The following is a 21,998-nucleotide window of genomic DNA, read 5'->3' on the forward strand; positions in this document are numbered from 1 at the left end:
CCTTACCACTTTTATCACTACTCTAGCAAACAGGTTTTCTGGGTGGAACTGCTTTTGCAGCAGGATAAGGCTCCTGCACAATGCAATTTCCCTCACTCATCGTCTTGTGGCTTTGCATCAGATAATCCTGAAGGATAACTGTTAAGTCTAGGTTAATTTAGGCTGGCAGGTATTGCAGATGAGAGTTCCAGCAAGCATTCTGTAAAGCACACAGGCACATAAAAAGTAGTTCCCAAAAATATTTTTCCTGATGCTTCTTCCCTGGGAGTCTTCAAGGCCAGGTTGGATGAGGCCTTGAGCAGCCAATTCTTGCTGAGACGTGTCTCTGCCCATGGTGAGGAGGTTGGAGTAGATGACCTCTGAGGTCCTTTCCAACCCAAAGCCGTTGTAGGGTGATTCTATGATGATCATGGAAACATAGAATCAATCAATTTGGAGGAGACCTCCAAGCTTATCCAGTCCAATCTGTCACCCAGCCCTGGCCAAGCAACCAGACCATGGCACTAAGTGCCCCAGCCAGGCTTGGCTTCAACACCTCCAGGTGTTCCTGCAGCAGAGGACTCTTATGCCAGGGATGCCATCCAGAGGGATCTGGACAGGCTGCAGAGGTGGGCACAAGCCAACCTCATGAAGTTCAACAAGACCAAGTGCAAGGTCCTGCAGCTGGGTCAAGGCAATCCCAAGCACAAATCCAGACATCCCTGAGGAGAGGGACTTGGGGGTGCTGCTGGAGGAGAAGCTCAACAGGAGCCAGCAGTGTGCACTTGCAGCCCAGAAAGCCAAGCAGAGCCTGGGCTGCAGAAGCAGCAGTGTGGCCAGCAGGGCCAGGGAGGGGATTCTCCCCCTCTGCTGTGCTCTGCTGAGACCCCACCTGGAGTCCTGCATCCAGCTCTGGAGCCCCTGGGACAAGAGGGCTGTGGAGATGCTGGAGAGTGTCCAGAGCAGGGCCAGGAGGATGCTCAGAGGCTGCAGCAGCTCTGCTGTGAGCACAAACTGAAAGAGTTGGGGCTGTGCAGGCTGGAGCAGAGGAGGCTCCCAGGGGACCTTCTTGTGGCCTTCCAGGATCTGAAGGGGGCTACAGAAAATCTGGGGAGGGACTTTTGAGGCTGTGAGGGAGTGGCAGGAGTGGGGGGAATGGAGCAATGCTGGAGGTGGGGAGAGTCAGCCTGGAGGTGTTTGAGGCCAGGCTGGCTGAGGCTGTGTGCAGCCTGCTCTAGGGTAGGGTGTCCCTGGGCATGGCAGGGGGGTTGGAATTGGCTGCTCCTTGTGCTCCCTTCCAACCTTGACTGATTCTATGATCCAGTTCAGAATGGCTTCTAGAAGGCAACTATTAAAGGCAAGCCCCAAGGTTACAACATTTATTGTGCCAATACCACATTATTATGTTAGAGAACAACAAGGAAGGAACCTGATGGGACTTCCAGAAGGGACTTCCAACTTGCTCTGTGCCAGCTGTTGAGATGCTACTGACTAATGCTTAGTGGCCAACTCTGACAGTCTCCTTTAATTCCATCAAAGCATGCTTTTATTCCCAGTGACATCGTAAGCAACCAGCCCCAAAGGGTGATGAAAACCAGTCACAGCTTCTGTGTCACTGCACATCAGGAACATTCTGAACTGCAGTTATTGTGCTGAAATGCTAAATCCTGTGGCTGTTAAAGGACATAGCAGTGCTGTACTGACTGTAAGGAACGTCACTGATGAGCTGGGCAGAAAGAAAACAGCTTCACTCTGAGAATTCCCCAGTGAAGTTAGGAACAGTACAGTGTAGATATCTGAGGATGTAAACTCCAAGTATCAGAAAGGTGTCCCTTTTAATAAACCCAAACCAATGATGTAGAGCTGAGGTCTACTCCTTGAGGGTCAAAACCTCAAACTCAGACAGCAAACTATTGTTGGTCTCCAAGACATGATCCAAAGCTGCAAGATCCAGCTTAGATTTGGTGATTTGAGGACCTTTGGCTTCCAGGATGTCCTTTCCCTCAGTGTGTGTTGTGCCATTCCTGCACTTTGCAGTCCATGTGATGCCAAGCTTAGATTTGGTGATCTGAGGACCTTTGGCTTCCAGGATGTCCTTTCCCTCAGTGTGTGTTGTGCCATTCCTGCACTTTGCAGTCCATGTGATGCCAAGCTTAGATTTGGTGATCTGAGGACCTTTGGCTTCCAGGATGTCCTTTCCCTCAGTGTGTGTTGTGCCATTCCTGCACTTTGCAGTCCATGTGATGCCAAGCTTGGGAGGGTAGCCTGCATACCCAGTGATCTACACCAACGACCTCTCAGCCTCCCCTGACCCAACTCACAGGTGCCCAATGGTCTAGGGGTGATGATTTGACTCGATCATCTTAGAGGTCTTTTCCAAGCAGAGCAATTCTGTGACTAAAAGTTGACAAGAGGTTGTAGTGAAGTGGGGGTTGGTCTCTTCTCCTCACTGTCAGGTGATAAGCTGAGAGAAAATGGCCTGAAATTGTGCCAGGGGAGGGTTGGGTTGGAGAGTAAGACAGATGAGGTTGGACTGGATGACCTTGGAGGTCTCTTCCAACCTGGTTGACTCTGTGATTCTATGATTCTATGAAATTTCTTTGGTGCAAGAGTGGTCAGGGATTGGAACAGGCTGCCCAGGGAGGTGGGGGAGTCACTGTCCCCAGGGGTGTTCAAGGAACCTGTGGTTACAACACTTGGGATATGACTTAATGACCAACGTGGCATTGGGTTGATGGTTGGACTCAACGATCTTAGAGGTCTATTCCAACCCAAGCAATTCCATGACAGCACATGGCTCCTGAGCTCCCCTGCTCGGTGGGACAAAGGCACCTCTTCTGACACCATGCCCTGAACAGAATGAAACATGCTGAGGTGCTGGAAGGTGTCCAGAGAAGGGCAACAAAGCTGGTGAAAGGCCTGGAACACAAACCTGATGAGGAGAGGCTGAGGGAGCTGGGGGTGTGCAGCCTGCAGCAGAGGAGGCTCAGGGCAGAACTCGTTGCTGTCTGCAACTACCTGAAGGGAGGCTGTAGCCAGGTGGGGTTGGGCTCTGCTGCCAGGCAAGCAGCAACAGAACAAGGGGACACAGTTTGAAGTTGTGCCAGGGGAGGTCTGAGCTGGATGTTAGGAGGAAGTTGTTGGCAGAGAGAGTGACTGGCATTGGAATGGGCTGCCCAGGGAGGTGGTGGAGTGCCCATGGCTGGAAGTGTTGCAGCCAAGCCTGGCTGGGGCACTTAGTGCCATGGTCTGGTTGGTTGGGCAGGGCTGGGTGCTAGGTTGGGCTGGGGGAGCTTGGAGCTCTCTTCCAACCTGGTTGATTCTATGATCACTTCCGAAAGGCTTCTCAAGCATCTCCCAACAGCTGTGCGTTTAGGAGGGACGTTGAGATGCTTGAGCGTGTCCAGAGAAGGGCGACGAGGCTGGGGAGAGGCCTTGAGCACAGCCCTACGAGGAGAGGCTGAGGGAGCTGGGATTGGTTAGCCTGGAGAAGAGGAGGCACAGGGGTGACCTTATTGCTGTCTACAACTACCTGAGGGGTGGTTGTGGCCAGGAGGAGGTTGCTCTCTTCTCTCAGGTGGCCAGCACCAGAACAAGAGGACACAGCCTCAGGCTGCGCCAGGGGAAATTTAGGCTGGAGGTGAGGAGAAAGTTCTTCCCTGAGACAGTCATTGGGCACTGGAATGGGCTGCCCGGGGAGGTGGTGGAGTCGCCGTCCCTGGAGCTGTTCAAGGCAGGACTGGACGTGGCACTTGGTGCCATGGTCTGGCCTTGAGCTCTGTGGTAAAGGGTTGGACTTGATGATCTGTGAGGTCTCTTCCAACCTTAGTGATACTATGTAATACTGTGATACTGTGGCACTGTGATACTGTGGTACTGTGATACTGTGGCACTGTGGTACTGTGATACTGTGGTACTGTGATACTGTGGCACTGTGGTACTGTGATACTGTGGTTTCGAGCGACGTTTCCCAGCCGAGCCACCCCAGCGGGCCGACAGCCGTCGGCGGGCGGGGGGCCAAGCGCTGTGCCGCCGGGCAAAGCTCCTCCCCGGGGGGGTGTAGCACAGGAAGAGGTGGAGGTCGGTCGGGGGAGCTCCCTGCGAGCGCTGCCGTCGGTGGGGTTGGGGTGGGTTTTTTTTTTTCGCTATGTGCGTGTGCTGTATTACAGCCATGCTGCACATCCGTGGCCAGAGCGAGGGGAGAGGGGAGGAAAAGGCTGTTTACACAGCCTGCAAACCGCCTGGGGAATAATGCAGGAAAGGAAGTGAGCCGGCTCTGTCTGACTGCTCTGACTTCCTGCTCGCTCTCGCACACACACACACACACCCCGGCCCGGAGACAGGGGCACAGAAAAAGGGGGGCCGGGGGGGGGGGGGGTGTGTTTGGGAAAAAAAAAAATCAGGATCTCCAGGATCTCATTACAAGAGCAACAAGAGCGCTTGCAGGAGACTGTCAGCATGGAGAAGCAGGGGATTTTACCCAGCTCCCTCTAAACTACCCGGAGAGAGCGGAAAAGTCCTGCAGCCTCTGGGTAGGTGCGAGTGCTGCGGCGCCAGCCCCGGCCGCTGCGGAGTTCTGGGGGGAAAGGGGAGCAGCCGCGGCGGAGGAGGCTGCTGCTGGGAGCTGCGGGGCTGCTGTGCCCCTCTCGCTGCTGGGGCAGCGCTGGGGGCAGACCGAGGGGCGCAAAGCGCGGGTTGGAGGTGAGGAGCGCCGCAGGGCAGCGCTGGGCTCGGAGCCTCCTCGGAGCCCCGCGAGTCCTGCCCGCTGCTCGGACCCGGCCGATGCGGCGGGACTGAGGGCAGGGGGTGGCGGTGGGCGCCGGTGGGGAGGGGTCGTCGTGCCGCCTCAGGGGGGCCCCCAGCGCCGGTCCAGGGCTGCGCCGGGGGCCCCGCCGCCCCCTCCAGAGCTGCGGCTGCAGGTGAGGGGACACAGCGTGCGTGGGGAACGGGTCAGGGTGCGAGGAGAGGCAGTGCCGGGAGGGGGGCACTGCCTGACAGGGCACAGTGGGAAGCTCGGGGACCCCTCGGTGGTGCCAGCTCGCATCCTGCCCGGGGCCGTGCGGGCCGGCCCGGGACGAACAATACCAACCTAGCAGCGGTGAGAGCCGCCTGGGTGCCCGTCGAGGGGTAACGGAGTGCGGGGGGGCAGGGCGCAGCGCGGGGTCCCCAGCGCCGCTGCGATGCCGAGGGAGGCCGGGGAGAGGGGGGCGGAGAGAGACAGGAAAAGTCCTGCTGAAACTGCAGAAGGGGCTTTAAAAAACTAAAAAAGAAAAGGTGGTTGGGGGGGGGGGGGGAGGAGGGAAGAGAGCAAAAAAGGGGGGGGGGGGGGAAGAAAAGTGTCGGGAGAGTTTCTGGCTTGTCTGGAAACAGCAAGACTAATTGCCATGCGCTTCCGGTTGGAAACTGGCAGCAGACAACATCTTGAACATGAGTCACTGCAGCTCACAAAGAAACTCTGTGGTTTTCTCCCTCGCAGGTTTATGTATTTGCTCCTTCTTTTTTTTCCTTTACAGTTTCCTTTGTAGTCCTTTTGCCTCCTCGCCGGTCCTCCCCCTCCACCCCCCCATGCTTTTCCCTGCCCCAAAGACCCCCTTTTTGGTGGACGTGGACCTGAGAAAACACTAAAAATGGTTGGGAGGGAGGGGAGGAAAAAGAGAAAGAAGGAAAAAAAAATGAGTGAGAGAGAGAGAAAGGGAGAGAAAGTGGAGAGTTGTTTTTGGATCTGGCTTCGCTGAAGGTTAGAGGGACTCTGATGCTGCAGGGGGAAAAAGTTCCCTGAATTTTCCACTGGCTGCAGGAAGAGAGCCCATTTAGTCATGGCTAAGTAATGTCTGCACACACACCAACTAATCTCATTAGGAGTTTCCGTTCCCTAACACAGGAGGGTTTTGTGAAGCCCTGTCAGCCTTTCTAACGTTGCAGTTGAAAGGGAGACAAGTTACATCTTTATTTACTTAGGGGTATGGTGCTAAGGAGCAGCTTATACAGTGTAACATCTTGCCAAGGCAGGACTCCCAGCTTCAAAAGTTTGGGGGTATGGTGCTAAGGAGCAGCTTATACAGTGCAGCATCTTGCCAAGGCAGGACTCCCAGCTTTGAAAGTTTAGGGGTATGGTGCTAAGGAGCAGCTTATACAGTGCAGCATCTTGTCAAGGCAGGACTCCAGCTTCGAAAGTTTAGGGGTATGGTGCTAAGGAGCAGCTTATACAGTGCAGCATCTTGCCAAGGCAGGACTCCCAGCTTTGAAAGTTTAGGGGTATGGTGCTAAGGAGCAGCTTATACAGTGCAGCATCTTGCCAAGACAGGACTCCCAGCTTTGAAAGTTTAGGGGTATGGTGCTAAGGAGCAGCTTATACAGTGCAGCATCTTGTCAAGGCAGGACTCCCAGCTTCAAAAGTGTAGGGGTGTGGTGCTAAGGAGCAGCTTATACAGTGCAGCATCTTGTCAAGCCAGGACTCCCAGCTTTGAAAGTTTAGGGGTATGGTGCTAAGGAGCAGCTTATACAGTGTAACATCTTGCCAAGGCAGGACTCCCAGCTTTGAAAGTTTAAGGGTATGATGCTAAAGAGCAGCTTATACAGTGCAGCATCTTGCCAAGGCAGGACTCCCAGCTTTGAAAGTTTGGGGGTATGGTGCTAAGGAGCAGCTTATACAGTGCAGCATCTTGCCAAGGCAGGACTCCCAGCTTTGAAAGTTTAGGGGTATGGTGCTAAGGAGCAGCTTATACAGTGCAACATCTTGCCAAGGCAGGACTCCCAGCTTTGAAAGTGTAGGGGTATGGTGCTAAGGAGCAGCTTATACAGTGCAACATCTTGCCAAGGCAGGACTCCCAGCTTCGAAAGTCAATGGGTTTCATTCCATTTCAAGCAGAAAGAATGTGGGGATTCGTCTCTTTTGCTTTGTGGTTATTTCAGGGTCTATGTGTATTGGTGACTAAATGGTTTCACAGGGCAAAGTGCAGAAATGGGGTATGCAGGAGGCTGGGCTACAGTAAGAATGTGCCCTGCACCTCTGATGGTGATATCTGCATAAAATCACAGAGTACATCTGGGTGGAAGATACCTCAAAGATCATCCAGTCCAATCCTCGACTCAACACTGAAAGATCAACACTAAACCATGTCCCTGCCTCAATACCTCTGGGGGTGGTGGCTTCACCACTGCCCTTGACAGACCATTCCAATGTTTGATAACCCTTCTCTGTGAATAAGTATTTCTGAACATCCAGTCTGAACCTCCCCTGGCACAGCTTGAAACCATTTCTTCTAGTTCTGTTGCTTGACACCAAGCAGAAGAGGCTGGCCACATACTTGCTCCAACCTCTGCATCTCTGCTGCTTTTCCTGGTCTCCCCCTTGGCCCCAGCAATTTGTGCTCCCTTACTTCTCACTCCCCTGCTACTGAAGCCCACAGAGATGTGTGTGTGTCCCCATGCCACTGACAGTCGCTGAGAGCATCCTATACAAAGTCTTGCGTGATGAAAAATGTCTTGTGCCAAGGTGCTGAAGTGATGGGCACTTTGGACTCTGTGATTTGGGTTGTTATTTTGTGATGACTAATTTTCATAGTGGTCCTGAAAGAAATCTGTGTTCAGAGTCATAGAATGGTTTAGGTTGGAAGGCACCTCAAGGGTCATCCAGTTCCAAGCCCCTGCCATAGGCAGGGACAGCTCCCACTGGAACATGTTGCTCAAGGCCTCGTCTTACCTGGTCCTGAACACCTCCAGGGAGGTTGTGGAGCACAGAAACACAGAATGTGATCTTTGATCACATTCTGTGCTTCTGTGCACCACATCCTCCCTGGGCAACCTGTGCCAGTGTCTCACCACCCTCAACCTGTGCCAGTGTCTCACCACCCTCACTGTAAAGAACCCTTTCCTAACATCTAGTTTGAATCTCCCCTCTGCCAATTTAAACCCATTACCACTTGTCCTGTCATTACAAGACCTTGTCAATAATCCCTTCCCAGCCCTCCTGAAGCCCCCTTCAGATACTGCAAGGCCCCTCCAAGGTCTTCTGGAAGCCTTCTCTCCTCCAGGCTGCACAGCCCCAACTCTCTCAGCCTGTGCTCAGAGCAGAGCTGCTGCAGCCCTCTCAGCATCTTGGTGGCCTCCTCTGGACTGGCTCAAACACTTCCATGTCCTTCTTGCTTTGGGTGCACCAGAAGTGCACCCAGGGCTCCAGGTGGGGTTTGAGGAGAGCAAAGTAAAGAATTAGAAAGATTTTTGCCATGCCTCACTGATACTTAATTTAAAGTACACATTAACAACTTTTTGCATTAAAAAAACCCAAAACATGTCTGGAGCAAACAAAAGAAAATGGAATCTTGGTTTCAAGTGGGTTTTAACTTAAGGAAATGTCAAAACATGTGAATAAAATTCCATGTGATAGGAAGTAACACCTAGACAGTTAATGGAATTATCAGGTGATAGCATTGAATTAACAGCTGTGTGCAAAAAGGTAGTGCTTGGATAGAGAACTGATTGCAATTTACCACATGTTTACCTTTGAGGATCTCCAGTGTTTCCTCTACTTCCTATGTTCCTATGTCACCATGAGAGTGGTGAGAGGCTGGACTGAGCTGCCCAGGGAGGTGGTTGAGGCCCCATGGCTGGAGGTGTTTGAGGCCAGGCTGGCTGAGGCTGTGTGCAGCCTGCTCTAGGGTAGGGTGTCCCTGGGCATGGCAGGGGGTTGGAACTGGCTGCTCCTTGTGGTCCCTTCCAACCCTGACTGATTCTATGGTTCTAAGCTGCACAGAAAAGTTCTTTGTTAGCATCACTTCATGGAGGCCTTTTCTTAGTGGGTTCTTGGCAATCTGCAGACACAGATGGCTCTTGATTTCCTAGGTGGGCAAAGAAGGGCTGCTAGAATAGTTTGCAAGCCAGAAAATGCCTCATCTCTGTTTCACTCAGATGCAGTCAATGGGTGATGAGAGCTTTTTGTCCCTTTTTGGAGCTGTATCTCTTGTGAAGTTCTCTATTTTAGAGGGCAAGGTGCATTGCTGGGCATAGTGCTCAGAAGTCTGTTGGATATGTTGTGGAGCAGTTAGTGTGGCACACATCAAAACTGAAGAGCATTTCCTAGCTCCTATTACCTCTCTTTGAAACGTGGGCATTGAATTGTCCACTTGGTGCTGGAAATTGTGTGCCATCTGCTGATTCAGGGCACATGAAGCACACACACACACATACATACATAGGGGAGTGTGCTAGTTTGAGCCTAGCTGGGATATTTTGGTGAGCAGAATCAGACTATAGGCTGTGAAAAGGAGACAGTGGTGATGGCTACTGCACTCATAGGCTTGCTGAGATGGATGAAAACAAGAACACAAACATAGATAACAGAGTCTCTCTCTGTCTTTGGGGCTGCACTTTTCTCTCTAGCTTGCTGCCTGACTAATCTGTCTGCTTCCTAACCTCCCTGGCCAACCCTCCAACCTCACCTTGGATGGAAGGCAAAGTCTGGGTTAAGGTAGAGGGGTGGGGAGAAAGTGGAAAGGTGTTTGGGAGCCCCTCCTGGGGACTCTGGTTTCTGGGAGGGCTGCTGTGTTTCTGTATTGCTTTTTAACTTGTCCATTCCTGTCTATAGCTGTGTCTATTGTAAATACCTGCTTGTGTATTGTGCTGAGCTGTAAATATAAAGCTTCATTCAATTTCCAGCGCAGCTGAGCCTAGTCTGGGTGATTTTACTTAAGTGTGGGGGGTGGGTAACACCCAAACCATCACAGAGAGAGTCTATCTACACTATCAAATCTGTTGTATTCACCCAGCATGAGTAAAAACACCTTGGTGTCCTCATAGAAGAACAGATGTAGTAGCAGTAGTGTTGTGTGTTCTCATAGATGTGTTAAAAGTACAACAGTTGTATCCTGATCTAGGGTAGGATGTCCCTGCCCATGGCAGGGGGGGGTTGGAACTAGGTGATGCTTGTGGTCCCTTCCAACCCTGACTGATGCTATGATCTGGAACAGGGAAGAGGAAAATCCAGATAGCAAATAGTGCAGGTTGGTTTTCAGCTGGATAATAAAGATGTTTTGACTGCAAGTATGGTTTTGTTCTTTGCCTGGTTTGGTTTGCAACATGTGTAAGTGTGTGAGAATAACAGAGACTGTCTGCTGAGGGAGGATGTTTTCCAAACACCTCTGTGAGTTTTCCCCTAAAAAGAACCAAACCTACAAGCTTACAACCTTTCCAGTGCCACCAACTCCACCTAGATGCAGCAGCTGAAATAAGCATCACCATTTTGGGGAAGAGGGAGAGAAATTCAGCTACAGCTTTCCTTGTGACTTTGGTTATAAGCTGCTACACACGTGGATGCTTTTATACTTAGAAACTGAAGTCTGCTTTGTTTTACTCATTAGGAAGTCCCTCTGCTTGTTGCTTCATGGTGGTGCTTTGCTCCTCTTACTTATTACACTTAAATCAGAGAATCACAAAATTGCTTAGATTGGAAAAGACCTTCAAGGTCATCAAGTCCAGTCATTAGTTCCATGCTGACAAGTGCTTGACTAAGGCAAATCCCTCAGCACAACATCTAGTCACTATGAATCACTATGGTTGGAAAGGACCACCAGGATCATCATGAAGACAAATCGAGTCTCTCACTCCAGGCTCCCCTTTGCTGTGCATGAAGTCCACTTACAGACTGGAGGAGATGGTTACAAGGTGCACCAGGGATGGTTGAGGCTGGACATTAGGAAAGATTTCTTTACTGAAAGGGTTCTCAAACATTGCAGTGGTCTGCCCAGGGCAGTGCTGAAGTCATCCCTGGGGGTGTTCAAGTGGTGTGTGGACCTGGTGCTTAGGGAATTGGTTTAGTGTTGACCCTTCAGTGCTGGGTCCAGAGTTGCTCTGGATGATCTTAGAGCTCTCTTCCAACCAGATATATTCTGAGATATATATAAAACCACAGATACTCTGTAAAGTTTATCTTCTTCTTGTAATGCCCTTCTTGGGATGGAGGCAGTCTTCTGCTGGGAGCATTCCTATGGGAAGGTATTAATCATAGAATCATAGAATCAACCACTTGGGAAGAGACCTCCAAGATCATCCAGTCCAACCTATCCTCCAGCCCTATCCAGTCAACTAGACCATGGCACCAAGTGCCTCAGCCAGGGGAGATTTAGGCTGGAGGTGAGGAGAAAGTTCTTCACTGAGAGAGTCATTGGCCACTGGAATGGGCTGCCCGGGGAGGTGGTGGAGTCACTGTCCTTGGAGCTGTTCAAGGCAGGATTGGACGTGGCACTTGGTGCCATGGTCTGGCCTTGAGCTCTGTGGTAAAGGGTTGGACTTGATGATCTGTGAGGTCTCTTCCATTCCTAATAATACTGTGATACTGTGGTACCTCCAGGGATGGTGACTCCACCACCTCCCTGGGCAAATGATCAAGTGACTTTTTATAACTGAAGCTGACATCTACTTTAGTTTAAAAATCTATTGTGGATGACTTAGGACAGAATGAAAGTGCTGGAACAGGTTGCCCAAAGATGTTGTGGAGAGCCCATCCCTGGAGACATTCGAGGTCAGACTTCATATGGCCCTAAGCAGCCTGATCCAGTTGGAGGTGTCCTTGCTGATTGCAGGGTGGATGGACAAGGTGACCTTGGAGGGTCCCTTCCAACCCGATGCATTCTGTGATTCACTGATTCTGTGGCACCAATTTTGCAGGTTCACCAAAGCTCATGGAGCTTGGGCTTGCTCTGGTGGTCATATGTTTGCATGTAGGAGGACAGATGTATGCAGTATGGACATGGAAGTCCATCAGCTGGGTGGAAGATACAAATCTTAGCCATGGATATGCAATCACAAGAGAAGTTGTTGCTTCAGGAGAATTAAAGGCTGAAATATAAAGGCATCTGGCTGCTAAAGTTAAGGGAGGCCAGGTGGGGTTGGGCTCTTCTGCCAGGCAGCCAGCAACAGAACAAGAGGACACAGCCTCAAGTTGTGTTGGGGGAGGTCTAGGCTGGATGTTAGGAGGAAGTTGTTGTCAGAGAGAGTGATTGGCATTGGAATGGGCTGCCCAGGGAGGGGGTGGAGTCACCATCCCTGGAGGTGTTAAAGCCAAGCCTGGCTGGGGCACTTAGTGCCATGGTCTGGTTGGTTGGCCAGGGCTGGGTGCTAGGTTGGACTGGCTGAGCTTGGAGGTCTCTTCTAGCCTGGTTGATTCTATGATTCTATGATTCTTCAGCCTGGAGAAGAGAAGGCTTTGAGAAGATTTTATAGTAGCCTTCCAGTATCTGAAGGGGACCTACAGGAGGGCTGGGGAGGGACTTGATAAGGTCTTGTAATGACAGGATGAGGAGGAATGGGTTTGAACTGGCAGAGGGGAGATTTAAACTGGGTGTTAGGAAGAAGTTGTTTGCAGTGAGGGTGGTGAGACACTGGCACAGGTTGCCCAGGGAGGTTGTGGAGCACAGAAGCACAGAATGTGATCAAAGATCACATTCTGTGCTTCTGTGCTCCACAACCTCCCTGGAGGTGTTCAAGGACAGGTTGGATGAGGCCTTGAGCCACCTGTTTTCTAGTGGGAGCTGTCCCTGCCTATGGCAGGGGCTTGGAACCGGCTGAGCTTTGAGGTCCCTTCCAACCCAAACCATTCTGTGATTCTCTCTCTATAAAATTCTGCTTTAGGTAGTGTATCTTGGGGGGTGGCATCTAAAAATTGGGCACAGCATCTGAAATGTGTACCCTGCCACAGTTAACTGTTCCCTCTGTGAATGGTTCTCTGCCATTGTACTCACTTGAAGATAGCTAGGCACTGATAAATGAGCTAGTACTTCCCACAGTGATAAGGCAGGTCGCACTCCTTTGTGCAGCTCAGGCTGTTTATCAAGCCCATGGTTCTCTTCTGGCAGTGGTTCCAACGTGCAGCACGTCGGGATGCTGCTGCTTGAATCCATCTTGGAGCCGTGACACTGATTACAGGATGCTGCTAGCCTCAGGGCGCCCTTGGGTTGGAGCTGCAGTGTGTCTGCTGTAACCACACCCAATGGGTCACGCAGCAGGCTGTCACTTCACTTGGCCTTTGACAGTCCTCTTGGGCTGTGTATCCTGGGCTTGATTCACCCTGGCTTTCTCCCTGGTGTTTCCCACAATAGGGAATCTCAGAGCCTTGAATCATTCGGCAGCTGTTTACTTCATCTGCGGCTCGTTAAATGAATCAGCTGGATTCTGGAGGCAGCTGAGAGCTGCTCCTGAAAGGCTGCATGTGCCTGCTCTCCTCTTGAAGTGTTTCACTGAAGGGAGAATGATTCCAGAGTTAGTCAGTGGTTTGGAGGAGCACAGCAAGGTGAGTAGGCATAGGGAGTCCAGCTCCCTGCTCTGCGGAGCAGATGAGGCACAAAGTGCCCCTTCACTACAAGGGCCTGGAAATGTATAATCATAGAATCAGCCAGGTTGGAAGAGACCTCCAAGCTCAGCCAGTCCAACCTATCCCCCAGCCCTCTCCAGTCAACCAGACCATGGCACTAAGTGCCTTATCCAGTCTTCTCTTGAACACCTCCAGGCACAGCGACTCCACCACCTCCCTGGGCAGCCCATTCCAATGCCAATCACTCTCTCTGACAACAACTTCCTCCTAACATCCAGCCTAGACCTCCTCTGACACAACTTGAGGCTGTGTCCCCTTCTTCTGTTGCTGCTTGCCTGGGCAAAGAGAACAGCCCCCACTTGTCTACAACCTCCCTCCAGGTAGTTGTAGACAGCAGTGAGGGAGCTGGGGTTGTTCAGTCTGGAGAAGAGGAGGCTGAGACTTCATTGAGACCTTATTGCTCTCTACAATTGCTTGAAACGGGGTTGGAGTGAGGAGGGGGCATCCTCTTCTCCTTGGAGGCAAGTGCCAGGAGTAGAGGAGATGGTTACAAGGTACACCAGGGGATGCTGAGGGTGGATATTAGGCAGTATTCTTCAGTGGAAGTGTTCTCAAACATTGGAATGGTCTGCCCAGGACAGTGCTGGAGTTGCCATCCCTGAGGTTGTTCAAGCAGAGTGTGGACCTGGTGCTTAGGGATGTGATTTAGTGTTGATCCTTCAGTGCTGTGTCATAGGTCAGACTGGATGAGCTTGGAGGTCTCTTCCACCCAGAGATATTCTCCCAAAGTACAACAGTACTGCAGTAGGCTCAACTGCAGCACAGGCATTTGCACAGCTGCTCAAAAATCAGTCTGGATCTACAGGCTCACAGGATGTTAGGGGTTGGAAGGGACCCAAGGAGATCATTGAGTCCAACCCCCCCTGCCAGAGCAGGACCACACAATCTAGCACAGATCACAGAGGAACACATCCAGACAGGCCTTGAAAGTCTCCAGAGAAGGAGACCCCACAACCTCTCTGGGCAGCCTGTGCCAGGGCTCTGGGACCCTTACAGTCAAGAAGTTCCCCCTTGTGTTGAGGTGGAACTTCTTGTGCTGCAAGAAAGGACAAACCCCACTGCTCTTGAGAGTCACAGCCTTGCTACTTGAGCAGGCAGACCAAAAATGGACCAAGACATTGGTAACTGTACCTCCACAGGTGTAAAAAAGCCCAAATTCCAGCTGAGTTGCACCTCCTTTTGGGCATGGCAAAATTTGGCCTCTGCTGATAGAATTCTTTTGGTTGGAAAAGACCTCTAAGCTGATCCAGCCCAAAATGATGTTCTTAACTGCCACATAGCTTTAAAATGATTAAAGATTTAGTTAGTCAGTACACAGTGAGATACTGACCATGAGCTACACTGACTAAGGAGATCAACCAATTCCAGGCTGCTTATTTGGTCCTGCAAAAGGTACCAGATCAAAACTACAGAATGACTCTACAGTTGCTAACAGGCATTGAGTGAGCTGGCAGGCAGTGCCTCAGTGCTATTTTCACCTCAGTGCTTATTATAGCAGGAGTTTTCTTTAGTCTTTTGCTTTCAGAAGAGCAGTAAGTCTCCCTCCAAGAGCTTTTGTGCTCCAGGTCCCTCCCCAGCCTTGCTGCCCTTCTCTGGACACCTTCCAGCACCTCAGCATGTCTCTTGAATTGAGGAGCCCAGAACTGGACACAGCACTGCAGGTGTGCCCTGAGCAGTGCTGAGCACAGGGGCAGAATCATAGAATCAAGCAGGTTGGAAGAGACCTCCAAGCTCATCCAGTCCAACCTAGCACCCAGCCCTATCCAGTCAACCAGACCATGGAATAACCTCCCTTGTAATTGATATGATTCTTACCAATCATTCAAACCTGGTAAAAGCTTTCTAAGCACTCAAAGCTAAGCACTGAGCCCTGTTAGTAGAGCTTGATGGGATGGAGCTTTCTCTGAAAGCTTTAGTGAGCAGGCAGAGAAGTTTGTGTGAAATACACTTCCAGAGTTGCATCAAACAAAGAGCAGAGCAGAGCAGGCTTGGCCTATATGCTTCATCTGAAGTATCTAAATGTTTTTAATCAAATGTCCTCCTAGAAGTTTCCCATCCCCATTTTGCCAAACAGCTGACAGGTCATCTGGAGAACAGATTTCTGTAATGCATCCATTTGCCTCTAATGTGGTGACAGCATCTCTTTAGTTCTGGAGTTTTCTTCATCTCCTTTCCCTCCCTTCCCCCTCCCTCCCCCCTTCCCCACTATCAGTGTAAGCTTTTTGGGAAGGATGCTGATGGGTGTTGCTGCTTTAAAATGTGGGGCAGTCAAATGCCTTACTCAGGTCCAGGTAGATGATGCCAGTTAGAATCATAGAATCAGTCAGGGTTGTAAGAGACCACAGGGATCATCCAGTTCCAACCCCTCTACCATAGGGAGGGACACCTCACACTAGATCAGGCTGCCCACAGCCTCATCCAGCCTGCCCTTAAACAACTCCGGGGATGAGGCTTCCAGCACCTCCCTGGACAACCCATTCCAGTCTCTCACCACCCTCATGCTGAAGAACTTCCTAACATCCAGTCTCAATCTGCCCATTTCCAGCTTTGTTCCATTCCCCTCAGGCCTATCACTACCTGACAGCCTAAAAAGTCCCTCCCCAGCTTTCTTGTAGCCCCCTTAAGATACTGAAAGGCCACAATAAGGTCACCTGGGAGCCTTCTCCTCTCCAGACTTCACAGCTCCAACTGCCTCAATCTCTCCTCACAGCAGATAAGCTCCAGCCCTCTGCTCATCCTCATGAACCCTTCTCTAGACACCTTCCAGCACATCCATATCCCTCTTTTAACAGTGGCTCCAGAACTGGATGCAGTACTCCAGGTGGAGTCTCAAAGGTCTTTTCCAACCTGGTTAACTAATTCTGTGGTCATGCTGGGTGGCCTCTGTTGTTTCAAGTCACAGTACAGCACAACCCAAAAGTTCCTAGGCTCCAGCATCACCATTACTTCATCCCAGCACCACTATTATTTCATCCCAGCAGTTACCAGTAATTCACTAGAAGAAACAACCTTTACAAAGCACTCAGACAGAAAGAGCAAATTCCTGCTTTCTGGAGAAACAAAGTTGACTACCTTCAGAGAACTTCTTCCATGCCTTACTAATACAGCTGGGGTGGGAATCTGGGGTTAGATTCTAGACCTAGACCTCTGTGGGGTTTGGTGACTCAGAACAGACTCAGAGTGACTGCCCTGTGTGGTTAGCTTAACCCACTGGGAGCGTGGCACGGGGCTGGTGGAGAAAGTAGGACCTCAGTGCTGAAGCTCTGCAATCCTCTTGCTTCCCAAATGGAGCAGCATCAAAGCTGGATTGATTCCCTGGGAGTAAGGGGAAGCTGATGGTGTGATTCTAAACTCCCCAGAGAGGTTGTGGAGTCTCCTTCTCTGGGGACTTTCCTCTCTGATGCGTTCCTGTGCGACCTGAGTTAGATTCTATGGTCCCACTCTGGCAGGGGTGGTTGGACTTGGTGAGAGGCTGGACTGGGTTGCCCAGGGAGGTGGTTGAGGCCCCATGGCTGGAGGTGTTTGAGGCCAGGCTGGCTGAGGCTGTGTGCAGCCTGCTCTAGGGTAGGGTGTCCCTGGGCATGGCAGGGGGGTTGGAACTGGCTGCTCCTTGTGGTCCCTTCCAACCCTGCCTGATTCTATGATCTCTGGAGATCCCTTCCAACCACTAACATCCTGTAAGGTACAGTGAAATTGACTGCACAGCCACATCCCAGTTGAGGAGAGAGCATAAAGTCCTCTTTATTTAAACATGGAATCTCAGCCAGGATTTAGCATCCAAATCAAATCAGTGGCTGTTGTGTATTGTGAGCAGCAGTGACACAAACCAGTTGGTGTGTTGATGTCACTTCTAAACATAGGCAGTTCAGGCACTTTGTATGCTGGGGCAATTAAAGCAATGTCCCCTCGGTCTCTGCTTCATTGTTCACAGCAGCCAGGGGAGTTCATAGAATCAGAATTGTCCCAGCCCTCTGATAATCCCAGTGGCCCTGCTCTGGACACTCTCCAGCATCTCCACATCCTTCTTGTCCCAGGGGCTCCAGAGCTGGATGCAGGACTCCAGGTGGAGTCTCAGAAGAGCAGAGCAGAGGAGGAGAATCCCCTCCCTGGCCCTGCTGGCCACACTGCTGCTGCTGCAGCCCAGGCTCTGCTTGGCTTTCTGGGCTGCAAGTGCACACTGCTGGCTCCTGCTGAGCTTCTCCTCCAGCAGCACCCCCAAGTCCCTCTCCTCAGGGCTGCTCTCCAGCCACTCACTGCCCAGCCTGGAGTTGTGCTTGGCATTATCTTGACCCAGCTGCAGGACCTTGCCCTTGTTCTTGTTGCACCTCCTGAGCTTGGCTTGTGCCCACCTCTGCAGCCTGTGCAGGTCCCTCTGGATGGATCCTGCCCTCCAGCCTGGCTGCTGCACCACACAGCTTGGTGTGCTCAGCAACCTTGCTGAGGCTGCACTCAGTGCCTCTGTCCATGGCACCCACAGATGTGTTGAACAAGACTGGTCCCAGGACTGCTCCCTGAGGGACTCCACTTGTCCCTGGCCTGCACTTGGCCATGGAGCCATTGACAGCCACTCTTTGGGTGTGGCCATCAAGCCAACTCTTTATCCATCCAGTGGCCCACCCATCAAACCCATATTGAATTGCTTTTAAGTACACAGGGCAGAGCCAGTGCAGGAGGGCAGCAAGGACAGAGCCAGTGCAGGAGGGTAGCAAGGACAGAGCCAGTGCAGGGGGGTAGCAAGGACAGAGCCAGTGCAGGAGGGTAGCAAGGATGGAGCCAGTGCAGGAGGGTAGCAAGGACAGAGCCAGTGCAGGAGGGTAGCAAGGACGGAGCCAGTGCAGGAGGGTAGCAAGGACGGAGCCAGTGCAGGGGGGTAGCAAGGACAGAGCCAGTGCAGGGGGGCAGCAAGGACAGAGCCAGTGCAGGAGGGTAGCAAGGACAGAGCCAGTGCAGGAGGGCAGCAAGGACAGAGACAGTGCAGGGGGGCAGCAAGGACGGAGCCAGTGCAGGAGGGCAGCAAGGACAGAGCCAGTGCAGGGGGGCAGCAAGGGCAGAGCCAGTGCAGGAGGGCAGCAAGGACAGAGCCAGTGCAGGGGGGCAGCAAGGACATAGTGCAGGAGTGCAGCAACCACATCTTCTACTGGCTGAAATCTCATCTGGTTTGTGCTACACTCTGCTGGGTATTCCAGTGCCTAATGACTCCGGTGAGGGGAAGTGTGTAGGTGTGACCTTCAGGTTGCTGTAACAGATAAGTGAACAATGTCACAAGATAAGAATCTTTTTAATGGGGTTTCACTTTAGCTTAGTGCATGATAAACGTCCAGATGACAACTTGGATTAGCACTGTAAGAGGAGAGGAGACTTTTGGGAAGTTTGGTGTGCAAGAGTGATCCTTAATTTGGGTTTTTTTGCTGTGAGACTGCTGTGCACACAAAGAAAGAACCCTTTTAAAGTGGAAACTAAGAGACCTCAAGTGGTTGCTGATTTTTTATGACTAAGGAGCTTGGCTCCTGCTCCAAGAGCTCTTGCAGCAGCGCTCATGCTTTGTGAGAAGCTTGTCCAGGTGAAGTGGGTTGCCATCTGCTGAACAGCCTTACACTGTTTTCAGTGGCAGGCTGTGAGTGACTCCCCTTGCAACATGAGGACACACAGGTAATCCTGTCTGCTGTTTAATGGCTCCTTTTGCTGATCCAGCAAGTTGTGAAGGTTCAAGGTGTAGGGGAAGGTGAGCTGTGGAGTGCCCCTGTAAGCTGCGCTGGGCTTGCAGTGCATCAGGTCTCACACAGTCTCAAATTGTGCCAAGGTAGGTATAGGCTGGATATTAGGGAGAAGTTCTTCACAGAGAGAGTGATTGGCATTGGAATGGGCTGCCCAGGGAGGTGGTGGAGGCACCGTCCCTGGGGGTCTTCAAGAAAAGCCTGGATGAGGCACTTAGTGCCATGGTCTGGTTGATTGGTTAGGGCTGGGTGCTAGGTTGGACTGGCTGAGCTTGGAGGTCTCTTCCAACCTGGTTGATTCTATGATTCTATGGAAGTCACCTGAACAGAACCCCCAGGGCAACAATCCCTGTCCTTTTGGCCAGGTTCCTCCCTGCTCACACCGTTAAAAAGACTTTGCTTGCTTGTTTGAATTTTTAATCCAGGAAAAGAATCAGTTGAGAGGGGAAGATTAGCTTAAAAATCCGAATATGAAAAGCATGAGACAGCAACATTTGAGGTGGTTGACAACATGAATGCACCACTGCAAATATTAGGCTTGAGGTGAGGAGAAAGTTCTTCACTGAGAGAGTCATTGGACACTGGAATGGGCTGCCCGGGGAGGTGGTGGAGTCGCCGTCCCTGGAGCTGTTCAAGGCAGGATTGGACGTGGCACTTGGTGCCATGGTCTGGCCTTGAGCTCTGTGGTAAAGGGTTGGACTTGATGATCTGTGAGGTCTCTTCCAACCCTGATGATACTGTGAAATATTAGAGCCACCAACAGAAGATAGAAAGCATTCAACCTGCTGTCCCCACATGGGCAGCTTTGGTATGTTCACTTTAAGGAGGGAAAGAGATGAGGGAAAGACATTTACATCAGGGGGCAAGCATTGCTTGGTATATCAGGTAACCTTCTGCAGCACTGTTCCTGGAGGTTGCATCCTCTGTCCTCTTTACCTACTCTGGTTTGTTTTCATGCATGTTTCCTCTGAATTATCCTGCTTTGTTGGGGAGGTTGGGCTAGAGGATCTTTGGAAGTCCCTTATGTCTCCTCTGAATTATCCTGCTTTGTCAGGGAGGTTGGGCTAGAGGATCTTTGGAAGTCCCTTATGTCTCCTCTGAATTATCCTGCTTTGTCAGGGAGGTTGGGCTAGAGGATCTTTGGAAGTCCCTTATGTCTCCTCTGAATTATCCTGCTTTGTCAGGGAGGTTGGGCTAGAGGATCTTTGGAAGTCCCTTATGTCTCCTCTGAATTATCCTGCTTTGTCAGGGAGGTTGGGCTAGAGGATCTTTGGAAGTCCCTTATGTTTCCTCTGAACTATCCTGCTTTGTCAGGGAGGTTGGGCTGGAGGATCTCTGAAGGTCCCTTCCAACCCCTAACACTCTGATTTTGTGATCCTGTGAATTTGTCAAAGGGACCCTCAGAAATTTCATAACAGGACAGTCAAATGATCACAATCTGTGCCCTACTGATGCTGACAAAAACGTAAGAGCAACTCCTGTGGGGAAAATGAACACGAAGGACTGGCTCTGAAAAGCAGAAGTCCCTCTAGTTGCCAGCATGCCACAGGTGTGCACCACATGAGCAGGCAGAAAGCAGTGCGAGGAGTCTGAGCTCGTTTTATGTCTGTCCCAAGGTGAGCAGGTTGAGCCATTATGGACTGGTCTAGTTCTGTTTATGGACAGCTTTAGAAACACTTGAGCTGGTTGAGGTTTTTTGTGCCAGGGTAGGTATAGGCTGGATATTAGGAAGAAGTTCTTCACAGAGAGAGTGATTTCCCATTGGAATGGGCTGCCCAGGGAGGTGGTGGAGGCACCGTGCCTGGGGGTCTTCAAGCAAAGACTGGATGAGGCACTTGGTGCCATGGTCTAGTTGATTGGATAGGGCTGGGTGCTAGGTTGGACTGGATGATCTTGGAGGTCTCTTCCAACCTGGTTGATTCTATGATTCTATGATTCTATGGTCTAGTTGATTGGATAGGGCAGGGTGATAGGTTGGACTGGATGATCTTGGAGGTCTCTTCCAACCTGGTTGATTCTATGATTCTATGATTCTATGGTCTGGTTGATTGGATAGGGCTGGGTGCTAGGTTGGACTGGATGATCTTGGAGGTCTCTTCCAACCTGGTTGATTCTATGATTCTATGATTCTATGATTCTATCCTTTCACAGAGAGGCAGCTACCTATTATTCCCTCTTGCTAAGGCCTTTTGCTGCAGCCAAGTTAAAAGCCTTTCTTGAACTGCATCCTGCTGGAGAATCTGCAAACCCCTGGTGTTTTACAGGCGGTGTCATCACACCTCTGCTTGGCAAGTGAGCAGCCCTTTGTTGTAGGAGTTTGGAGGTTGCAGAACTTTCTTCCTTTGGACATCTGCCTCAGCCTTTGTTGGACTGAGTTAAAAAGAGAAACTGCAGACACTGTGTTACCAAATGTACCTACTGGAAGCAGTGTTGGACGTGTGTGTGTGCAAAGCCTTTTCTTTGCCCCAGTGGAACTGGAGGTTGTCCTCTAATGCTTTGCTAGGTCCTGCTGCTGCCTCTTTTATGCTGCTTTTAAGCACAAGAGTCTGTTTGTTTTAACAAAGTGTGCAGGGCCAGAGCAGTGGCTGTTCTTGCTTGAGAAGAAGGTCTTGTGAGTTATGACTGTAAATAAGCCTTTCAAATGGGAGGTCATGGGTGCCCCCCTCCCTGGAGATGTTCAAGGCCTTGAGCAGTCTGCTCTAGTGGAGGGTGTCCCTGACAATGGCAGGGGGATTGGAAATAGATTATCTTCAAAGTCCCTTCCAATCCAACCCCTTCTATGAATCATTTGGATGTTAGGAACAAGCTCTTTACCATGAGGGTAGTGGAACACTGCAACAGGTTGCCTGGGGAGGTGGTTGTGGTCCCATCCCTGGTTATATTCAAAGGGAGGCTTGACAAGGCTCTGGGCAACCTGATCTAGGTGAGGATGTCCCTGCTGA

General features: G+C 51.1%; 1 protein-coding gene across 1 annotated transcript in view; it reads left to right on the plus strand.

Annotated features, from left to right (window-relative positions):
• Window positions 1–4,373: 4,373 nt before the first annotated feature.
• Window positions 4,374–21,998, plus strand: part of ELK3 (ETS transcription factor ELK3) — a 47,467-nt gene continuing 29,842 nt past the window's right edge. Inside the window, exon 1 of the mRNA XM_064154955.1 lies at window positions 4,374–4,511. The gene's annotated coding sequence lies outside the window, so the exon portion shown is untranslated. The remainder of the gene's footprint in view (window positions 4,512–21,998) is intronic.

The sequence above is a fragment of the Pogoniulus pusillus genome, chromosome 15 (assembly GCF_015220805.1).
Source record: "Pogoniulus pusillus isolate bPogPus1 chromosome 15, bPogPus1.pri, whole genome shotgun sequence".
Lineage (NCBI taxonomy): Eukaryota > Metazoa > Chordata > Aves > Piciformes > Lybiidae > Pogoniulus > Pogoniulus pusillus.